Source organism: Amphiura filiformis, chromosome 9 (genome assembly GCF_039555335.1).
Source record: "Amphiura filiformis chromosome 9, Afil_fr2py, whole genome shotgun sequence".
Taxonomy (NCBI): Eukaryota; Metazoa; Echinodermata; class Ophiuroidea; order Amphilepidida; family Amphiuridae; genus Amphiura; species Amphiura filiformis.
In genome coordinates this window covers 17,804,629-17,826,892 of record NC_092636.1, presented here as the reverse complement: position 1 = coordinate 17,826,892, position 22,264 = coordinate 17,804,629, and the positions used below count along the sequence as shown (strand labels likewise).

The 22,264-nt window shown below is 36.7% G+C and overlaps 1 long non-coding RNA gene across 1 annotated transcript; it reads right to left on the bottom strand.

The window, feature by feature from the left end:
- Positions 1 to 240: 240 nt before the first annotated feature.
- On the bottom strand, positions 241 to 7,175 carry LOC140160700 (uncharacterized). Its single transcript, XR_011860003.1, has 3 exons — positions 7,071 to 7,175; positions 6,441 to 6,477; positions 241 to 669 (listed from the first exon to the last, which is right to left on the bottom strand). It is a non-coding gene; the product is annotated as an uncharacterized lncRNA (long non-coding RNA).
- Between the last annotated feature and the right edge of the window lie 15,089 nt (positions 7,176 to 22,264).

Genomic DNA, 22,264 nt, shown 5'->3' with positions numbered 1-22,264 from the left:
CTTTTGCTAATGACTCGTGAGTATAGCACCTCCCCCCATTATCTGCTGTAATCTGTTTTACCATGGAAAGCAATTTCTTTACTTGTTGTTGGTTTTCCTCTGACTCAATTGTAAACTTATTGTTAAATCCAACATATCGCATTTTGCAATCTTCCAAAAGCTTCCGACAAGCGCCATCGATTTCACTCACAAATGTATCCAGAGGATTTGGATCTGGATTGTCCTCATCATAGAGTGAACACAAATATCACAAACCTGATACTGTCTTCCCCGAACACCTTCCTCATAAGCTCAACACCTTTGACGACTTCATCTGTAAAACGCCCTGTGCAACTAACAACAAGAAGTATTGCATGGGGACCTGGTGCAATGAGATATACGCATCTCATCAACGTGTCTAATGTTTCCTCGCGTTGATATCTTGTGTCGAAAAAGCCAGGGGTGTCAACTATTGAAACATTAGTGCCAAGAACAATCCCATCCTTTCTTTCGCAGTTCGTAGTTACTGACTTTGGACTGGGTTTACTGAAGAACGGTGCTTTGATTTTCTATATAAATACTGACCAAGTTCGTAAATTCTTACAAGACCTGCTCCTAATATACTGTTGCCCAAGGAACTTTTGCCGTTTCCAGTCACTCCAGTCATCACTAAACGCAAAGTATCGGTTCCTGTAAAAATAATGAAAAAACATTACATTAACATATGGCCTATAAGTTATTAGGTCTACTTTTCAGTAGGCCCTTTGCTTTTTTTAAGTTTAAAAACTTACTCAGAGTAGATCAACGGTCAAATAAAGACCAGAAACCAACAATAACATTTGAAAGTGCATGGATGACCTTGGCTTTGACCTCATTCAAGGGACTCGTTTTTGCCAAAAATGTCGTACAATATGCAGTGGATTTTAATTTGCATTACAAATGTTTTGAACGGAAGTTGCTTATTGGTATCGTATGTTATAGAACAACCAATTTGCATGATTTAACATAAGTATATAATTTTACTAGCTTGTATTCTTCTAATTATACGTGTTCGTCGCCAATTAATTTCAAGAAAAAACTAGTGGCAAATGGTGGTCACAGACCACAAACCTAGCTGGGACGTGTTGATGCATGTTGTGGAGGTATCTGACCCCTCCAAAATGTTCCAAAAATATTCCCCTGGTCATGAGGTTTGCTGTCACCGAGTTTGAGCCCCGTACTCCTTACAGATGTCCAGAAAATGCAATTTTAAGATTTGACCCCAGATGACCTTTGACCTGACCCCTGTAACATGTTCCAAAAATGTTCCACTGGTCATCAAGTTTGTTGTCACCGAGTTTGAGGCCTATACCCCTTACAGATGTCCAGAAAATATATTTCTAAGATAACGGTATTTGGTTATATACAGGAAATGTCCCCTTAATTCCTGAGATATTCACTTTTGCCAAATGATTTTAGATGTGCAAGTCAAGATGTACTGGCTATCCAGGCTTGTGCATTTATTGTATGAGCTTGGAACGTTCCATGGATTTCACATGGATTAGCAATGTGTTGCTTACAGACCAACCTGGTTAAACAAACAAACAATGGCGATAGTTTTAAAACAGAATATACTGTGGGGTCATAAAATTTTGAGACCAAAATATGGGGGGGTAAAATTCGTTTACACTCAAAATTATCGCGCGCTCTCATTCTTTTAACTTACAATCAAAATGTTCGCACAATCTTTAGTTATAAATGCAAATTTTGTGTGTGCTCCGTGCGCCTTCTTGTAATGAAAATTTAAACGCGCTCCGCACACTTTCTTCGCACTATGTTTCCTAGTTCCGGCAATGAATCATTTGTTATCAGTCTGTGTAGGCGGAAGGGGGGGGGGAGTCATAAAGGGAGATAGGGTCGTAACAAAATGACTCCCCCTTCAGAAGAACCCAACAGAGAAGCGGCTGAGGTATAGTAAAATATAGTAGATAATTTTTCCCGGTTTTTTTTTCATTTTACCTCCTTAGTTTGACATCAAATGACCAGAAAACTTTCCTGACATTGTTATGTCAATTCATGTCAAATATTTTCTATAGAAAATTAACGGACTGGCCAAGAATAGGCAAATATCTGAATCTCACTGCAATCCATTTAAAAATGATATGTCAATTGTTAACAGGGAATGACTCATATCCCCGGAATTTATGTATACATTATTTTTTAAGGTTTCCATAGGTACTTAATTCATATGAAGAAACTTGAATAATTACCTTAGCCAAATGGCATTTGGCTAAGGGTCTCTTTTTCTTAGATTCTGATTCTTTCTTTCTTCTACCAATCATATAATGAGCCATCGTAGCCATATGCATTTGTCAATTTTGACGAAATTTGGTTATTATGACCATTGGGGGGTGCCACAAATGTCACGTGAAAATGTCTGGCGCAAATGTCATGTCAAGGTCATTATAGCCCAAAACGTGTTTTTCACTTAAAATGCTCCCCCTTCCCCATATTACATAGCACCGTGACGTCACTGGCACACATGCATCGTCTATAGCCAGTGTCTAAAAGTTGTACACAGAATTGGGGTCAAAGTTAATTTAGGGGTCATTTCCGGCATAGTTGAGCACTAGGACCATTGGGTGGTGCCACAAATGTCATGTGATCATTTGCGGTCAAAGTTCTTCCACTTATGGACAATGACCAAAAACGTAATTTTCACTATGATTTACTAAGGGGCCTATGACCCCCCCATGATTAGTCTACTGTAGTAGACCATTTAAATTTATTATCCCTCTAATCCCACCATGGAAAATACATGTTCTGATCCAACAGCTATCTATCCTTTTTTCTCTGGACACAGGGAGCTACAGGGCTGTCACTGGGAATGTGGATATGTGGATGTGTTGTGTTTTAATGCATGGAATGGTATTGTTTAAAAAAGGAATGCAAAGCAGTCTACCCCATGATAGATTTGCACACAAATACATCATCCATACAGCAAAGATATAATAGTCCTTACAAGCCCATTGTGGTTTAATGAGCCATGTAAAATAATAATTGGGCTGATCATTCCTCATTATGTGTACTTTAAAGTATACATTATAGTAAGAATAGGTATGTCCTTGCCAGGTTTTGTAAAGATAGGTAAACAATCTTTACAGAGCCTTCCAAGGATATCTGTGTATTTACCTAGCTAAGCTAGGTCTTGTCTTTCTGTCTGATTCTTCTTCTTTCTTTCCCCAAATACTTTCAAAATGCTGCTGCTCCCGTAAATTACATAGTAGCCCTACAATGTCGTCACCACCATGAACCATAGGCTGGTGGTACAAATGTCGCATGAACAGCTCTAGGTCAAAGGTCATAAAAAGATCAACATCACTGGCTAAGGGCCGTGCTCTGTGAGCACAATGTCTAGTTTCCTTTGTATTTGGCAATGATTCAATGACCCGTGAATTCTGTATAAATACAGCTAACAATTAAGTTCATAACAGGTTCATAAGACTATTAAATTTAGGTGTGATAATAAAAAAATGGAATTACTTCCTTCTAAAGTTTCAAAATTCATAACCGTAGATTTGGGCTAAGGATCATTGTAGACCTAAGCAAACATGCAAACATATAAATTAATTAGACTTTATGTATGAGTTTATGTATGAGTGATATAATAACATTTGAAAGTGCATGAATGACCTTGGCTTTGACCTCATTCAAGGGACTCGTTTTTGCCAAAAAGTCGTACAAACATGCAGTGGATTTTAATTTGCATTAAAAATGTTTTGAACGGAAGTTGCTTATTGGTATCGTACGTTTTAGAATAACCAATTTGCATGATTTAAGGGGTACTACACCCCTCGATAAATTTGTGTCTATTTTTGCATTTTTCTCAAAAACTAATAACACAGTGGTAACAAAAGTTATGTATATTATAGGGCAAGGAATCCAATTACTACACTGGAATTTCAGTGACCCAAGACAAGCGGTTCCTTATTTATGATAAGAAATAAGGTACCGCTAGGATGTACCTCATTTCCTATCATATAAACTGAACCGCTTGTCTTGAGTCACTGAAATTTCAGTGTAGTAATTGGATTACTTGCCTCAATAATATACATAAATTTTGTTACCGGCGTGTTATTATTTTTTGAGAAAAATGCAAAAATAGTCACAAATTTACCATAGGGGTGTAGTACCCCCTTAACATAATAATTATATAATTTTACTAGCTTGTATTTTACCGAGTTTAAATATGACCGCTGTTTCTTCCAATTATACGTGTTCGTGGACAATTAATTTCAAGAAAAAATTAGTAGCAAATGGTGGTCATATAAATTAATTTGCATAGTTTATAAACTTAATTTAGACAAATTGGGTAGAAAATTAAATTATTTTTACTTCAAAATTGTCTGAAAATGCTTTTAATCAGGGGACTCTGAAAATAAAAATGTGCAACCCGTGCAGGTTATTATTGCTTATGTCTAACCCGGCGAGTTAGTTTGCATACCCCTGTCGGGGTCGGAAGCAATATCGCCCCCCCCCCCATTTTTTTTGCGTCGCTATTCACTGTAAATGTATTAGTCAAAAACAGGTCTAATTCGACTAACTTTAGATTAACTAAAATAATCATACAGGATATAGTTCTTTATTCAAGGAAAATAATGCTGAAATTATGTATTTACAAGCTAAAAGAACAGTAATTTGCATCATTTCAAAATATTTTCATGACTTATAATATTAAATTTGTAAAGAATAAGAAATTACATGACTAATGGTGAATTTATGACTTCGCGATTTATCATTTACGTGCTTTACTAATTGATTACCATTTAATGACAAATTCAATGACTTATTATTTATCGAAAATCGTCTTTTTCTGACAATATAGCCTTCATTATCTACCTACTTTGTCATATTTTGAGCACTCAAAAGCTTCAATGTTGGACGATTATGTAAAAACAACTCCCCAACAACAACAACACCGAATTGGATAAAACAAAACAATGCGTTGAAATGCTGAATAGTTTAGCTATTACCCTCTACCGTGGTATTAATAAATATTGCACCAACCTGCAACATGTAGCTGTAGTACAAATCTTTTTTTGTTGTTCACGGCAGTGAACATTAATGCCACTTGCACCCACATCTCATATGCAGTTTATCCCTTAGATACCATGTGTCTTGAATAGCTATATACCAACCCTGTGGTTAAGGGGAAGGGCAGCACTTAAAATTGTGAAATAAGGTGATTTTTGTCATTTTAGTTTTTTTCTAAATTAAAAAAGTACGTTTGGCTTTCATTTGCTTTTTATTTGGATCAAAACGGACATTTGGGTCTAAAGTTCATTGCGGGTAACTAAAAGCAAGAAAGTCATGCTATACATGTACTAATGCAGGTAATGTATTTCTTATGTATTGCATTGTTTTCAAAATACAAAATGGCTACCTAATTAACATATTCAGTGTTTTTAAACTTTAAAGGCCATTTTCTGCCAGATGTCGTTCCGCATCATTTATTTTTTTACCTTGCGCGCAACTTTTCCCAGCAACTATGTATGTGATTGCGACCAAATTTTGGATCTATGTTGTTGGGACACATATCTAAAAAAGATATTGTGATTTAAAATATCGCCCCTTGAAAACAATACAATTACATGCATTAGTATAGCATGACTTTCTTGCAAGAGGCTAGAAAATAATCCCTAATATCTCATCTCATACCCTCGTTTGTATACCTTTATCTAATCATGCCCCACATGACAAGGACTATTTAGCCTATTTAATCTTGCAGTGAGACTGTTCAGTGTAGGAATTGTTAGCCTTTTTTTAAAAACATGTTTGCAATTGGCTTATAGCCATCACATGCTGACAATTCACATAACTGATTGGTTAATAAAAGCTAGGCAGGTCATAATGGTCAGTATATTTTCAAGCTACAATAGGCGATTTACTTCAGATAAAAGTTCAATATAACTACATTGCACAAAACTAAGTCCATTCTTTGTAGTTAATTGAATGTTTATTGACTCTTGTAATAACCCAGCAATATGTGCGTATAAACATGTATAATATATTTTATGTTTATGGTGTCCATAAAAGCAGGGATATGAGACAAATATCCATGACAAAGGCTAGAAAAAGCACAATGGATGTGTAATTTGTTTACTTTAGTGATAAGGCATCTAGCATATGTATAAAAAAATTATATTCAACAAATTTGAGATATTGCCAACATGCAATATAGTGGAGATTTTGATATAATTTTCTTTGTAGTAATAGCCAAATTTGTTTCCTGTAAGTGGCTTAAAAACCTAGTCAAGACGCAGGTATCATTATCATGCCTCATATTACTTATTTATTGTCGAATAAGTACAGAGTAGGTTAGATTTGAATATTGAAAGCTAGACAAAAGTATATAGCTCTTTTTAAAGACAAATTCCTGTTTGGTTTTGCCCCCTTTCTTTGGGAAATGCTATAATACTTACCATAGATATCTGAAGAAGTTGCAAGGTCTCTTGGAACCTGAGAATAGTTAAATAAATATTAATTATGTTAATTTGCCAGATAGAAATGTTTGCGTGTTGCTACAACTTTGTCAATGGATATAAATAACAAATAGATAATAAGTGAATAAATAGAAAACTTGAAAATACCCCCATCACTCACGCACATACAACTATGAAAATTTCAATTATGAAAAACTACCGCAGAATTATTCCATTTAGGTCATTGAATCTTTGAAAGGAAATTAAGGTACACCCTTAAATTGTTTCCTTTTGCTGAAATCGCACTATTGACCGTAATTGCTTAGATTTAGAATAACGAATAACTTTCGCAGCCCTCTCGGGCATAAATAACTGTTTAGTCATGAAAATATCTAAATCATCGATAGCAGTAAATGATCATCATCTTTACCAATCAGTATTCGTTATTGACCATTTAAAATACTGACAAATCAATAGTTTACTATACGGTTCATACGGATAAGCGTAGATTCGGTTTGAATGATTTTTTGAATGTGTTATGACAATGTTTCACAAATCAAACATAAATTAGGATAAAAACGTAATTAACTGTTTCTACTAATATTCAATGAAATGTATTAAGAAACTCACCGATGCAGTTGCCATGATGGAGAAGCTGTTTCTGTTGAGACTAGGTTTCAACTAAACATGCTAAGCTATAATGACATGAATGATGGGGAATCTGCAAACCGTCGCAATCGCTGCTCATGCAATCAACGCTTCGGGAAAACCCAAACCTACTCCTCCCTGCGCCATACATAAATTCGCCTAGCTCCATTTCCCTAATACGAAATTGTCAAAAAATTGAACTTGGCAGAGGTGGGCCTCAAACCCATGCTCGTGTGCGCGCTAAACAAATCGCCCATCGATTCTTACGTAGGCTAGCCATCTTGAATAAATACATAACTTCAACATTATCGGGTATTAGATATATGTTCACGGCGAATGAGCCGTAAATTCCTCCCCGGTCAATTTTTTTTTATTTCGTGCATAAAAAAATAAACATCATAAATAAATACATTGAATAAATACATAACTTCAACATAATCGGGTATTAGATATATGTGACCGTTCACGGCGAATGAGCCGTAAATTCCTCCCCCGGTCAATTTTGTTTTATTTCGTGTTTAAAAAATAAACATCATAAACTTAAAAATGGTATATCATTTGACTTCAAACGATATCCAGAAGCGGGGTTATGGTTTGTTAAACTTTGCTCCTTCAACAAAATTATAGCTTTTTTCGTTTCTACTTGTGTCTCTTTTTCCACATTGCTGGCAATAAATATATATCGAACATTCATAATTGGCGGTCATTTCAAATCATCCCCAAGTCAACGAGGTTTAAAAAAGTTCTCTCATTGTTAATTGTTGGTTATGCATACCTATACAAAATACAATGCCTGGTAACCCACCACTTGAACAGGATTTAGCAAAAGCAAACAAAGACCAGAGCTATTAAAAGTTCTATAGCCATCTAAGGAAGAAGCTTATTATCAACTTCAACAATAGGATAATTTATTAGTGTTTCACTATTGAAATGAGATCGATGTCGTAACTCAGAATACAATTTAGGGAATTTACGGCTCATTTGTGCTGCCGGGTCACATATTATTACAAGTAAAGACGGAAAACGTGCCCTATTTTACCTGCATTAAATATTAATATGTATGGCTACTAGTATTTTGACAATTTTTGTTGATAATGTGTATTTCTCACTGCATACAGAAAGAAAATATGATGGGCCCAGGCTATTAATAGTACATACACAATAATACATGTATCGATTTGACTTTAGTGATTCGCTGCACGTGGTAGGTCTATCGAATAGATTCTACCAGTTTTCTTGTATAGACGTTCTGCGTTTTTTCCATTTATATAAAAAAATCCCATTAGACCCCAAAGTTTATTTCAGAAAATAAAAGATTATATTACCCCTAAAAATGAAACAGTAATCTTTGGTGATTTTAATGTAATTTTTACATCGAATTTTCATCATTTTTTCAGTCTTCATTTGCACTAAATTCAACAAATATTTTAGCGTATATAAAATTATAATAAAATATTGCCTTCTAAACAACATCAACTGTACCACGATTGGGTGTCACGAATCGTTATATATGATGTACAGTTAATATTCAAATATTCTTTTATACATAATCATGATGCTTCAGTTTTCACACAAAAAATATTTCTTTGAAAACCCTCCCACTCAGCTATTTTCAAAAGGTAATTTGGCATTAAAAGTTTTGTTATTCACACAAACACTTGGTGAGTGGCGCCCACTGCTGTGACTCAAAACGTCGTAATCGCTGAGTATGGGGAAATATGCTTGCTAATAAATTATAGCAAGCTACATGTATCGTCGTGCACAGAATAATTCCGGTTCATCGGCTTTCTGAAACAACTGCGCAAGTGTACAGCAATTGCTGCTTTCCCCGTCGTTTCACTCGGGTCGTGTGTTGATAAACAACTGAGACGAAAATAGAATATTGCACAAAAGTTGTGTACAGATTATGAGTTGGTTATACCTCATAAATGTCATTGGACCCTTGGATGTATTGTAGTACAGGGTTCAAAAGAAAAAGCCTAAAATTACACAACATTTTTTTTGCATAACTTGACATACATTTTGTTGATTTGAAAAATTTAAAAAGAATAGAAGAACCATTTTGCTACCCTATCAAAGTTATCCCTTTTCAAAATCTTTATGTTTTGGTCTAAATAAATCATATTTTCCAAAAATGACGCTTTCAAAAAGTTGCACTTTTCAACATCCTATATATGTAATGTACAAAATATTCTCGATATTAATGTTATGATTGATTTAATAATTTTGTTTTCCTTCACCTTTCTGACTCTGATCCCTTATATACCCATGCAACCATCATTTAGTGTGCAATAATGATTCGTTGAAACTTGAAACATATTTTGCAATTAGTGATGTTTTTTTAAAGTTTATAATCAGCTGTTGTTTCAAAATGATGAAATCACTTCACTGCGTCGTGCTATAACAATTCCAAGCAATAGGCATGAGGTGTCACTGGAATTGGATAATTAATGCATATTAAACGTTTTATAAATAAATTTAATATATACGTTTGAAATAAATTTTGAATTAATAAGTCATGCAAAACTTAAAAAGAAAACCATCCATATCACTTATTTCGATCTCGCTGACGCATTCGGCTCTGTTGAGCACAATCTAATCAACCATACCTTGCAGAGGAACCAAATACCTGATCCAGTATGCAAATATATTCAAAACTTGTATTCTCAACTCGAAGGCACGATAAGGGGCCCAACCTGGACAAGTACGCCGTTCAAATTCAAACGTGGTGCATTCCAAGGATCCCTTATCTCCCTTTATCTTTTGCTTGTATTTAATCCGATCATTCAGTGTTTGAAAAACCAAGAAGGTCTGCATGGCTACAACATGGAAGGAGAGAGATATATCACCCTGCCATTTGCAGACGATTTCTGTTTGATAACCGGTGACAAACGCAAGCATCAAAAGATAATGTCTGAAATTCACCAAATTACCAAATCTATGAATCTTACCTTGAAACCGGCTAAGTGTAAGTCTATGTCCATTTGCAGTGGTAAACCAAACACATGTCAATTCAAGATCGGTGAAAATGTTCTAAAAACAATAAAGGAGGCTCCTGAAAAATTTCTGGGCAAACATATCACCCATGGTTATAAAGCCAAGGACACGTTTGAAAACATACAGAACAACATTACTGAACTTATGAATAATATCAAAGAAAGCTTGGTAAGGGATGAGTTTAAACTCAGAGTGTACATTCATACTCTATTCCTGCTTTACGCTATTTGTTCTCAGTCCATGAACTATCATACACCCAATTGATGTGCCTTGATCACCTTCATACCAATGCTATAAAATCCTGGCTTGTGGTTGCCAAATTTGGTTCCACACCAGTTGTTCTTTACAGCCCTGATGGGTTGTCCCTCCCAAAACTCTCCGACATCTATTTAGAAGCCCATACATTATCGTATGCAAGATGTCCCGTGAAAGCAGATGAACGAGTGATCCACGCTCTCCAATGTAAGCTCACTCGTGAGTCCGCCTGGAAGCAAAAAATGAAGTCTTTCGGGAGCAAACGACGGAGTGCTATCTACCTCACTGCCTGTGCAAACGCGACCAAAGATTCTGCCACTAAAGAAATTGAGCCCAAGTGGAAGGTGGTCAAGGAAAGCATCAAAAGGGAACTTACGTGTGGAAAACAAAGGGAATGGAGAAATTATATTCAGCCCCTTGTCGCTCAGGGTAATATGTTAAACCTTATTGAGGCCGAGAACAGCGACCTTACTTGGAAGTCGATGATTAAGATTTATAACCTTCCCGGGGGGGGGGGGTCTTGAGTTTTGCTGTTAGATCCTGCATTGACTTTCTGCCCACCTTCACTAGCCTCCGAACCTGGGGCAAAAGAGTCAATGCGAAATGCAAGTTATGTCATAACACTCAAACCCTCCTCCATGTTTTGACAATTGCTCTGTGTCTCTCCAGCAAAGCAGGTATACCTGGCGGCATAATAGTATCCTCACACATATTATTAATGTGCTGTCTAAAACCATCAAAGACAATTGTATTATTTTTGCCGACCTCCCCGGATACACAATAACGGGTTGCACTCTTTCTTCCACCAAATATCCTGCCTACTGCCCAAAAACCTGATCTTATCATCATTGACAACCAAGTTACCGTTCCTCTAGAAACAAACATCCAAACCGCCCACGAGCGTAAATTTTCCAAATACCAAACTTTGCAGACTGATATCATCCAAAAAGGTTTCAAATGTTACCTGAACTGTTTTGAAATTGGGTCCAGGGTTCTGGTTACAAATGAGAACGTGGGGCGATTGCGCGATGTCTTCAAATTTTCTTAATAAAGAATGATTGAATAATATTTCTAACATTACTGACTTGCGAGGTCTGCACCAGAGAGACAACCCATACCTCATTAAACCGCCACTTAAAGCCATATTATAACATTTGCTGAGGAGAACGCCCTCAAAAAAAAAAAAAAAAGTTTTTACACGATTGTAATGTACTTTAGTCAATAAAGATACTCGGCAAAAATCAAGACTAGGTGTTGTAGTTTTGTCAAAATCCGAGATTTTGAATAAAACGATGGAACCGGCGTTTATTATTACGATGGAAATATTAGTCGAACACGTATGCACAGTACGTGCACGGTGTGCGGGATACACATACACACACACCCCGAGGATCGTACCGTATTACAACCGCGGGAGTAACATGCTTTTTCCTGAAAATGGTCTGTAACCCGATAGCAGGGATAAGCGCAGGGAGAACATTCCACATGCGGGCTGCAGGTGTTACAAAAGGTCCTTGGTGGCTGACAATGTTTGATCGTGAGTTTTATCGCGGCATCTCGACTGCAAGACCGTGGGATCTTAAGCCCGGGATATGTAGTTTTGATTTTGGGCATTTGCTGCGACAGTAGCTTCCCTGTAAAAAAAGTTGGTGCTTGAACTGTCCTTTAGTGGTTTAGCGGATGAATACAGTGGCAAGGTGCCCGTATTGTGCTAGCACAAAAATGCGCTTAGCACTGTTTTGGATAACATCATCTGAACAGGTGTTGGGTTAAACCATGCAGTTCATACTTCATACCATAGTCTCGTAGATATCAGCCACGTTCAAAAGTTCTGGTAATATCAAATCAGACAACGCGAGCATCATCCTCGTTATTTGCTGTATTGGTGAGGTACTGTGAAATATCCAGGGTTCCCGGTGAAATGTATGCCAAGGCATGCATCGGAGGTACACTGCTCCTCCCTGAGGCTTAACTGCAGGTTTGAAATTAGACCATGTTTGGTGTAGCTTCTTTCACATCTTCTTCTGATGAGCTTCTCCTGTTCCATTACCGTCCTTTTGAAATCACAGAGCTCACGATATGGGCCTATTGTTGCCCGACGTGTGTTCATCACAGTAGGTAAACTACCCAGAAAACACAAACATGTCTAGCTGAAGTGACATTCGTGGCATATAAAACTCTGGTTAGGCTGCGATTATAGTACTGCGCGACAATCTGGGATCCATATCAGAAGGACTACAAACTTTAGGTAGAAGGGATCAATGTCGGTCAGCCAGATTTGTTTTAAATAACAAGAGGAAGGAGAGTGTCACTGAAATGCTTTCTCAATTTGAATGGGAGCCTCTGGAATACCGTAGTGCAGCCCAGAGGCTAACACTCAGTTACAAGTCTTCATCCAGTTATGCATTGGCATGCCAGTAGTCATTACCAGTCCAAAGCAAACGGGATCACCACAAGAAAAAAAAACCTTTCCACTGCATTTACTGCAAAAACTATTACAAAATATTCCTTATTCCCGGGCTTATTCCCAAGAAATGCCATGTGTTGTGTCTAGATTTCAAAAATGTTTTCGGAATGTTATTAAAACCGGAGTTGTAATAGAAAACCCTTGAATTTAGTGTCACCACCCTGACCACCCTGACAATGTAACAATTTTATTGCAATTTCAATATTTGTGTGAGTGTAAGAGGTGTGGGTATGTGTCTTTTAATCAATGTATTCGTCAGATAAAAGACGCTGACTCAGGTCCTGTCTGCCACATCGGTTAAATAGTTATGAGACACTCTACGGTGAAATGATTTGTCTCTCGATATGTTTTCGTTGGTTTACAGTCAGAGGTTGATGGCTCCCTTCCATTACTGCACCATAAATTGTGGTATCATAATGATAATGCTCGTGATGCCAGTAAACCATGCACAAGCTGGTACTAACAACTACATCACACATCCGTACAGCTACAGTTTTGTAACGATTTTGCAATTTTGCCCACTTTAGAAATTTGTCCACTGATAACTAGACACCGATACATCAAAACCAAATTTACATATGAAAATATGGACGGTTACTCACAAGCCGGTCAGGCTACTTTTAGGAGCTGGCTGCCTTGCGAAATGGTTGCTTTTCGGATGAATTTTACACATTGAAGTATACTAAACTAATTTGTAAAGAAACGTATACCAAGTAGCTAAGAATAGTAGCAAATACAACACCAAAATAAATACTAAATAAATCAAAAAACCTATTCACATTGGAGATTAAGCATGGGCTAACATTTCAAATAGATTAAAAGTGAAGCCGCTTAATACGACATTTTGTTATATCATTAGTATTTTAACGAAATATGCATTTGAAATTAGGAGTTATAGCTTTAACAAATGTGCACGTCCGACAATAGCCAATTTTTTTGGTTTTAAATTTATATAGTAACCAGTAAAATATTGACGTTAGTGAAATAGGTCAGTAGCTGGTGAAAGCCCCCAAAGAAACGGGTTACTGTACTACACTAATATTAGGTTTAACTAAAGTATACCAAGTCTACCTAGGAAAAGGAAAATAAGAAGTAGCTTTAGGAATCAAAGCAAATACAATACCAAAATAAGTACTAAATAAATCAAAAAGGAAACTTATTTTCATTAGAGATAAGGCAAGAGATAACATTTCAGATTGATTAAAAATATAGCTTTTCCTCAAGTGGTGTTGGATCATCAATCTTAAGCAGCCGCTGAATACCACATTAATTTGTCATGCAAATTAGTTTTAGTATTTTAACGAGAAAGGAATTTGAAATTAGATGCTCATAGCTTTGAACAAATGTGCTAGTCAGATAATATCTTTTTGTTTTAAATTTATAGTAACCAGTAAAAAATATTGACCTGTATTGAAATAGGTCAGTAGTTGGTCTGCAAGAAACGGGTCACTGTACTACACTAATATTAGGTTTAACTAAAGTGTACCAAGGCTGCCTAAGGAAAAGAAAAATAAGAAGTAGCTTTAGGAATCAAAGCAAATACAATACCAAAATAAGTACTAAATAAATCAAATAGGAAAGCTTATTTACGTCAGAGACGAGGCAAGAGCTAATATTTCAAATTGATTTTACACCCGAAATGCAAACTGTATAAATGTATTTTTGTAGAATATCATATTTATTTTCCATTTGCTACGTACAGAAGCAATACATAATTTTAAAAACATGCAATCGGTAATAACTTAGTGCGGTTCCCCAGTCACTGCACTGTTAAGAACACTAATCATGCTAATATATATATATATATATATATATCAGATATAGCAGCAGTGGCAGCGCTACGGGGGGAGGCAAGGGGCATTTTCCCCCATATATTTTTCTTGCCCCAGTTCCCCCCCCCACTTTTGAGGAAAAAAAAAAAAAAAATCGCGCAAATTTCCACTTTTTGCGGCAATTTTGCGGAAAATTTCCAAATTTTGCCCCCTGAAATTCACTTTGCCCCCAAATGCCCCCCCAAAAAATTCTTGGCGCCGCCACTGTATAGCACTGATTATTAACTTGTATTTAATTCTTATTATTGGTACGTACGTCGTATTTGTCCGCTTACATTCCTATGCCATAACTTGTTGTGTCTCGATCGACGCATAATAGCTCAATCGCATTTACATTAATGTGAAGAGACGAACAATTCCGTCTGACGTGTACACCCACCGTCATTATTGTTTGATATAAGACATGTTCATTGGCGTCACCAGAACTTTTTCAGATGGGTGGGGGGGGTGTCAAAGGGGAAGACAACTTTCAAGGGGAAAATTTTACGAAAATTGCAAAATTTGGCTCAAAAGTACAAAAAGGCCCCACATCTAAATAATTGGGCATCCAGTATGGGGGAGGAGGATGCAAGAACAGCCTGAGTATCCTTACCCGCTTTCTTGGTCGGGAACGGGGGTGGGGCAAAATAAAACTATTTATTCCTGTTTTTGGTAATCAGAGGTTTGTGGTCGCGGATCAATTTTCCGATGTGCATCATTTTTGCCCGGTATTTATGATAATTTTATATTTTTTACAAAATGTTATAAAAAAAAAGGTTGCCTGCTTCCAAAAAAGGGCTTCATCGGGACGATTTGCTCGAGTAGCCTATATGATTCTGAGCCTGGACGCTCTTCATGCAGAGATGGACAGTACGATTGATAAGCAGTGATTATCGCCGTACCTGTAGAGTCAGTGACATACTCCATTGAGGAGGTGAGATCTCAGGTGTTAACAAAATAATTGTCACATCCATTGTGGATATGTCTGTTACTGACTACCTTACCATCAGGAGTGGCATGAACATTGATACACTGGCGTAGCGAGGGGAGGGGGTATCTCTCCCGATGATTCAGGGATAACGGCAAAGAGTAAAGTGGCACATTAAAATGACTGCAAATGAGACAAAAATTGACAAATTGGAACGAAAATTTGGATTTGCCCCCCCACAATGGGACACAAAATTGGGGACGAAAATTTGGCTTTGCTCCTCCACAGTAAAAGGCTGGCGACGTCCCTATCTGACAGTCAAAAGTTCGTCTAACCACGTTTTGACTTCTAAGTAATGTAGCGGAAATGGATTCAGAAGAGAGATTGCGCCCTTCAGTTATTTCAGGTCACGTGATATCAGGGTATATAAACCGGTGCGCCGATCATTCTTGGCTCTTCCGTTGGTTGGTCAAGACACACCTCTCTCTCTCTCTCTCTGCATCAATAACCACTACTACCGCTCCCAGTCGATCACTTGGATCAACCCTAATAAATGATGAGAACAATGACATATATCCGACTCCTTCGTCTGACTCATTAGTGTGACTAGTATTCACAAGACTGTGCGGATTGGCCGCACGCCCACGTCATCACTAAGTTGCCTTAGACGCTCGCTACCAGATAGTTTCCGCCACATTGGTGCCAGCTGTGGGATTGATTTGTCATGATGAACTCGGAAGCTCGATATTCCGGCGCACAGTGGCCGGTTCCGCCACAGTAATTTAAATGTTTTGAAATTCGTGATATGATAAAAATTTTATGGCAAATTATAAAAAATCTATATTTTCTATATTTTGTTGACATTTAGAACTCCTCGAAGTCTAAAACATAATCATGATAATGATATGTTAATAAAAAGTGTATGTAAATTAGCTGGGATGGGAGGAAAAGCCATCCATTATTTGAAAATGTTGACCTTTCATATTGAAGATTCCCCAAAAGACCTCCTTTTTTAAAAATAAAAATGAAGATGAAGATGAGCTACCAAATTGCTGTTCTAGAAATGTAAATTAACTACGATTTTTGTTTCAACAACGCTGCCAGTTACTTCAAAATTAAGGCTGTCTATATAATGTAGATACAACAAATGCGCAAGACCCAGGCGGCGAGTGGCATGATAGAGCCGGCAACTTGTGAAACCGCCCGGCCGTATGGCATTTTCCATATACTCGGTTAGTTTTGTGGGGTTCATTATCGAACCCCAACGGTTTTAGCTTGTATTTATATTATTTATTAACATAGGCCTATTTCTTTGTGATATTTCAAGCGTTTTAAAATTTCAAAATAATCCCATTCAATTACACGGTTGACGATGGAAATTTACTAAATTTAGAGAATGCACGGCGACCACCACCTGAGATAACCCTCGGGTTTGAGAGTGGATTACGAGTAAATAGAGCTTATTTGATCTTCTAGATTGCTCAGGGATATCATGGTAAATTGGATGGTAAATATTGTATACGGGTTGCTTACCTATATTATTTTCAAAAGTTAACAAAGCAGAGATGTCTACGTCGGTACGAAAAGTTATAGGTAAGGATTCAAATGGAATTTAGGAGACATGTTGCATTAAGATCATAAGGCCTGTAAATATAATGATGCGGTGGTGGACGGATGAGTATTTCCTGGAACACGACAAAGCCTCAGAGTCGCTGGATGTATATATTTGTAATTGTGCGGATAGAAATGTTGACATAACCGACACAATATTATATTTTTAGGCTTTATGGTCTTATTTTGCGGCTTTTCTCCGAAAATCTACTTGGAAACTTTATATTATTTTCAAAAAGTGTTATGTTTTGTTATGACTGTTGCAGGTGGCTGCTGCGAGTATAGCAGGTTTAAAACTGCAATTCTCTTTGAAGAACAACCAATTATCGCTCAGCTTACATTTTTACCAATAACTTCCTTTCTTTGGCTCTCCCCGCTTTTGCAATTTTTAAAGGACATTGCAGATTTATGGAGTTGGGGACGGACATATTTAGAATGTAGTTTGACTTCCTGATAATGAGACACCGTATTTTAACATATTATTGACTCCTAGATATAAAATAAAGTAAAATTGTACGATACGAGGGGCGGTCAATAAGTTCGTAGAAGAAGGTACGCTACTTTGTCGCAGGGTAATGAGTTTGGTCTCGTTTGAAAGCTTGTTCGTTATTGCAAAAATATTCGATTTTTGCATCACTGTATATGCACAGGAAGCCTATCAACTTGAATTTACAAGTGCTAACATAGAGTCATCAAGACGAAGGTGAAAACTCAAAAATTAAATTTCACAATGAACAGTTGCTGGAAATAGTGAAGTCCTTGATATTCAACAGTAACTAAGGTCCAAAAGACTTGCTGATGTCCCTATTAATTACATACGTGCTGATACAAAGACATTGATAATGAATAAAGAGCTATATCACACAAATAGCAAAATTGAGGCAAGCCATCAAGTGAAGAAGGTTGGTGGCAGAAATGGAAACATTTCGACATTATTTCCAAAAGATCAGAAAAGGTTGCCAGAAAACGCTGAAGGGAGTACTACACCCCTCGATAAATTTGTGTCTATGTTTGCATTTTTCTCAAAACTAATAACATAGTGGTAACAAAAGTTATGTATATTATAGGGGCAAGGAATGTCAGTGACCCAAGACAAGCGGTTTGTTATTTATGATAAGAAAAGAGGTACCGCTAGGATGTACCTCATTTCCTATCATATATACTGAACCGCTTGTTTTGAGTTACTGAAATTTCAGTATAGTAATTGGATTCCTTGCCCCAATAATATACATAACTTTTGTTACCAGTGTGTTATTATTTTTTTGAGAAAAATGCAAAAATAGTCACTAATTTAACACAGGGGTGTAGTACCCATTAAATGTCGGGGTATTTATAAAGGGTATAAACCGTTTTTATAACGTTCAAAAACATTTTTAAAAACTTACTACAAAATTTACTAACAATCATAATGTTTTTAAAGTGTTGACAAAATATTTGGAAAAATATTGTAGCAAAACATATTTACAATAACATTTTGTCAACATTTTAATGTCAATCATTAGGTTTTACTGACTGAATTGATCATGTCTCACCTCCTTTTTCAATCAAATCGACGGTAATAACTCTTATAATGAGGGATCAACATTTAACCACAAATTGCCTCAGGCAAAACCCACTTCCTGGGATCTAAATACCACACAATGTCATTTATATGTAACTCATTGACCCATGTGTGTCATATACTGCCTCTAGCTATAACGACAGCCTGGTGATGTGGTCTATTCATTAATAGAAACTAATATCAGGAGGGAAATCAATTTTCAATTCAATTCTCTTCAGGTAGTGAAACGTAATGTGTTTTAAAAACGTTTTCATGATCTTCATGACATGACATTTAAGGTTATTAAAACGGTTTTATCAAAACTAAAACCCAAAATACAACCCGTTTGAAACGTTTTAAAAATGTTTTGTGTTGCTGGGGACAGAGAGGTCTGATAACTAAAGCAACCACATTGTGACCCAGGCATGGCGTCCAGTTAGTGAAACCTATTTTAGAATTTTAAGGAATCGGATATTAACGTTTGCACAGTATTTTTTTGTGGGAGCTGAGAGTAGACCAGACATATCGAATTGCATTCTAAATATTTGTTCTTAGGCAGTATTTACATTTAACCAGTGATACCAAAATAAGTACAAACATTCCACACGTAAGGTCGCTATGACGTCATAATGTGAGCAAAAATTGGGAGATTCTGGCCATGTACAAAAGTATAGGCAAAATTGGCCGCCGATTTTCACATATTTATCTCCTAAATATCAAGGAAATTACGATATCAACCTAACTAACGATTAAATATCTCTTGAAATAATGTTAGAAATGCGAAATAAAAATCACGAATTTTACTGTAGAAACCTATGCCGGGCTTCACCAACCCTTCTATGGTTATTTTTGATTGTCGGTCCTACCCCCGCGGCCCTGATGTGGTAAAAATTCTAACTTGAAAATCGCTGTTTCGAGCTTTGAAGTTTGAATACTTGACGTTTTTCTATTTTCATCAAATAAATTAATAATCATATTTATAAAGTAGGTATTGGGGGATCATCCTGCACAAGAACAAATAAACATAATGGGGGAACGATCGCTCGCTACAAGAGGAAACTGAATATAATTAATAAGAAAGAAAGAACAGTTTGTTCTTGTGCAGGATGCGTATCCCCATTACCTACTACATACTCTTATTATGCTGGGGAAATGATTAAGGGATCTGGAATGAGCGTTTTGAGCGTTTCAACAGTATTTTTTGTGGGACATGAGAGCACATCAGACATATCGAATTGCATTCTGAATATGAAGAATGTCTTTCTGATATCAAATAATTTTCATTTTTTGAAATTCACGATATAATACGAATTTTATGACAAATCATTAAAATTTGATATTTTCACATTTTTGATATATAACAGTCCTCGATCTAATGATATATTGTTAAAGTGTAGGTAGCTGGAAGGAAAAGCCGACGATCAATTGAAAATGTTGACCTTTCATATTTAAGATATGGATTTTTTTCCCCAAAAGATTTCTTTGGTGTGTTTTGGAACAAAAATCCATATCTTCAATACGAAAGGTCAAATTTTCAATTGATCGTCGGCTTTTCATCCCAACTTTAAGTATTAATCATCATATTTATAAAGTTTACTTCGAGTACTGTTAAATATCAAAAATATCAATTTTTAATCATATGCCATAAAATGTGTATTACATTGCGAATTTCAAAAAATCAAAATTATTTGATATCAGAAGGACATTCTTCGTATTCAGAATGCAATTCGATATGCCTGATGTGCTCTAATGTCCCACAATAAATACTGTCCAAACGTTCATACCCCACCCCTTAAGCATCAGTAATGATAGTGTTGTCATCGGTTGTAGTTGCGTAATATTTGTTTGTGGGTATTGTATACCTCGACTGCTCACATAGACCCAGTTTCAACCACTATTTATCAGTGGAAGCTGGTAGCCTAATGGATAGAGCGTCCGTCTAGTGATCGGACGGTCGTGGGTTCGAATCCCATGCCGGCACATTCCCTTGCTTTTTTCAAGTTGAGTTGTGTACCGGTCGGGATTTGTGTCTATTTGTTGTAAAACTTTGGGTTGGTAAACTGGTCTTTCTTTCTTAATCATATTTAATATCTTAGAAAATTTAAAAACCTCACTTCTTGCAAAAAATGTGGCTGGTAGGAAGTTTTACATTGATTTACTTCTTAACGCAAATAAACACAGCATTATTATGCTCAAATGAACTATCTTGAGATTGTTTAGCCGTGTTATCATTAATGCGTTGGGGGTTGTCAGGCGCCCGCTATAGAGGGTCTTGACTGATCTAACTTTGCTCATTTTACTACATTAAATACACGGGAAAGTACAGTGGTAATGCCACCAAATATCCAAATTTCAAGTTAGATTGTTTTACCAAAACTTGGCCACCCGGATAAGGTGCTGGGATAAAAAAAACTGTCATCACTTAAATTAGCGCAAAGGATGGATCTACGGTTGGGCGTAAACACGCACATGAAAACCTTAGGGTGGCATGGTTGCTCCCCACCCTTCGTAGTTTTATGGTTAACATAGTGTGTAAGCAATGTGGTCGTTAATAAATTTCTTGGATGTTAAAATTATTGGCAATTAGGAGGATCGAAAATTTGAAAAACAGTTACAAAGGTAAATACGAATTTATTTGGGTTGGAGCTGCATTTGAGCGGATCGGGGGCATTTGTCGCTTATTTGCGGGCGTCGACCAAACACACTCTCCAACCTTTCAGAAATTATAGCCTTATTTAGTAGTGAATTACAGAGCATACATTGCTCTGTACTAAATCCGGATCTGATCCTGGTAGTGTAGGTTGGTCTGGGCCCACAGTGAAGAATGATATTGCAAGAAGATTGTAGGTTTCAAAACATCGGAAATCCAAATACAGTTTTAATGTTTTTATGTTGTCAAGAGACTAAACGCAGTAAATCACTTCATGATTATTATTAATTAATTTCTGACACTCACTCGTCTCAAATTGACAGCGTATATAATATAGAAATTGTTGACGTTTTATTTTTGTCTGAATCCAAGTATTGAATAAGAGTTATTCAGAAGACAGAGCTTGCATGCAGTGTAAAGGTTTGCTATAGACGAATCCAAATTCACGCATTCATATACCTTAATGGCTGCCAAAGTTGGGTCCCCGTCGGCTTAATCTCACATAAAATGTGAAATAATGCGGCCTTGGAGGGTATTTTAAACTGCATTCTATCACTCGTGTTACACGTAGACAAAAGAATGATGACAGTTTACAACACACAAGAATCTAACATCGATTTTTAAGCGGCTTTAATCCACCCAATTGGGCAGTCACTACACCAGTTTGGTGCATGCGGGGACCCGTCATGGCCGACCAAATCCTGACCATGACTTGGCTCGTTGGATTCGTCTATAGGTATTGCTTTTAATAGTCAAAAGGAGTTAACATGTCATTATATGATTTGCGCCCTCCCTCACTGAATATGAGTTTGTACGTATGGCAGTTTATACTCCGATTCGTTCTGACATACGCAGCGGCATAATTTTGCCCCAGAATTTAACACAATTCAAGCAAATAATCACTATCGAAAATGTTA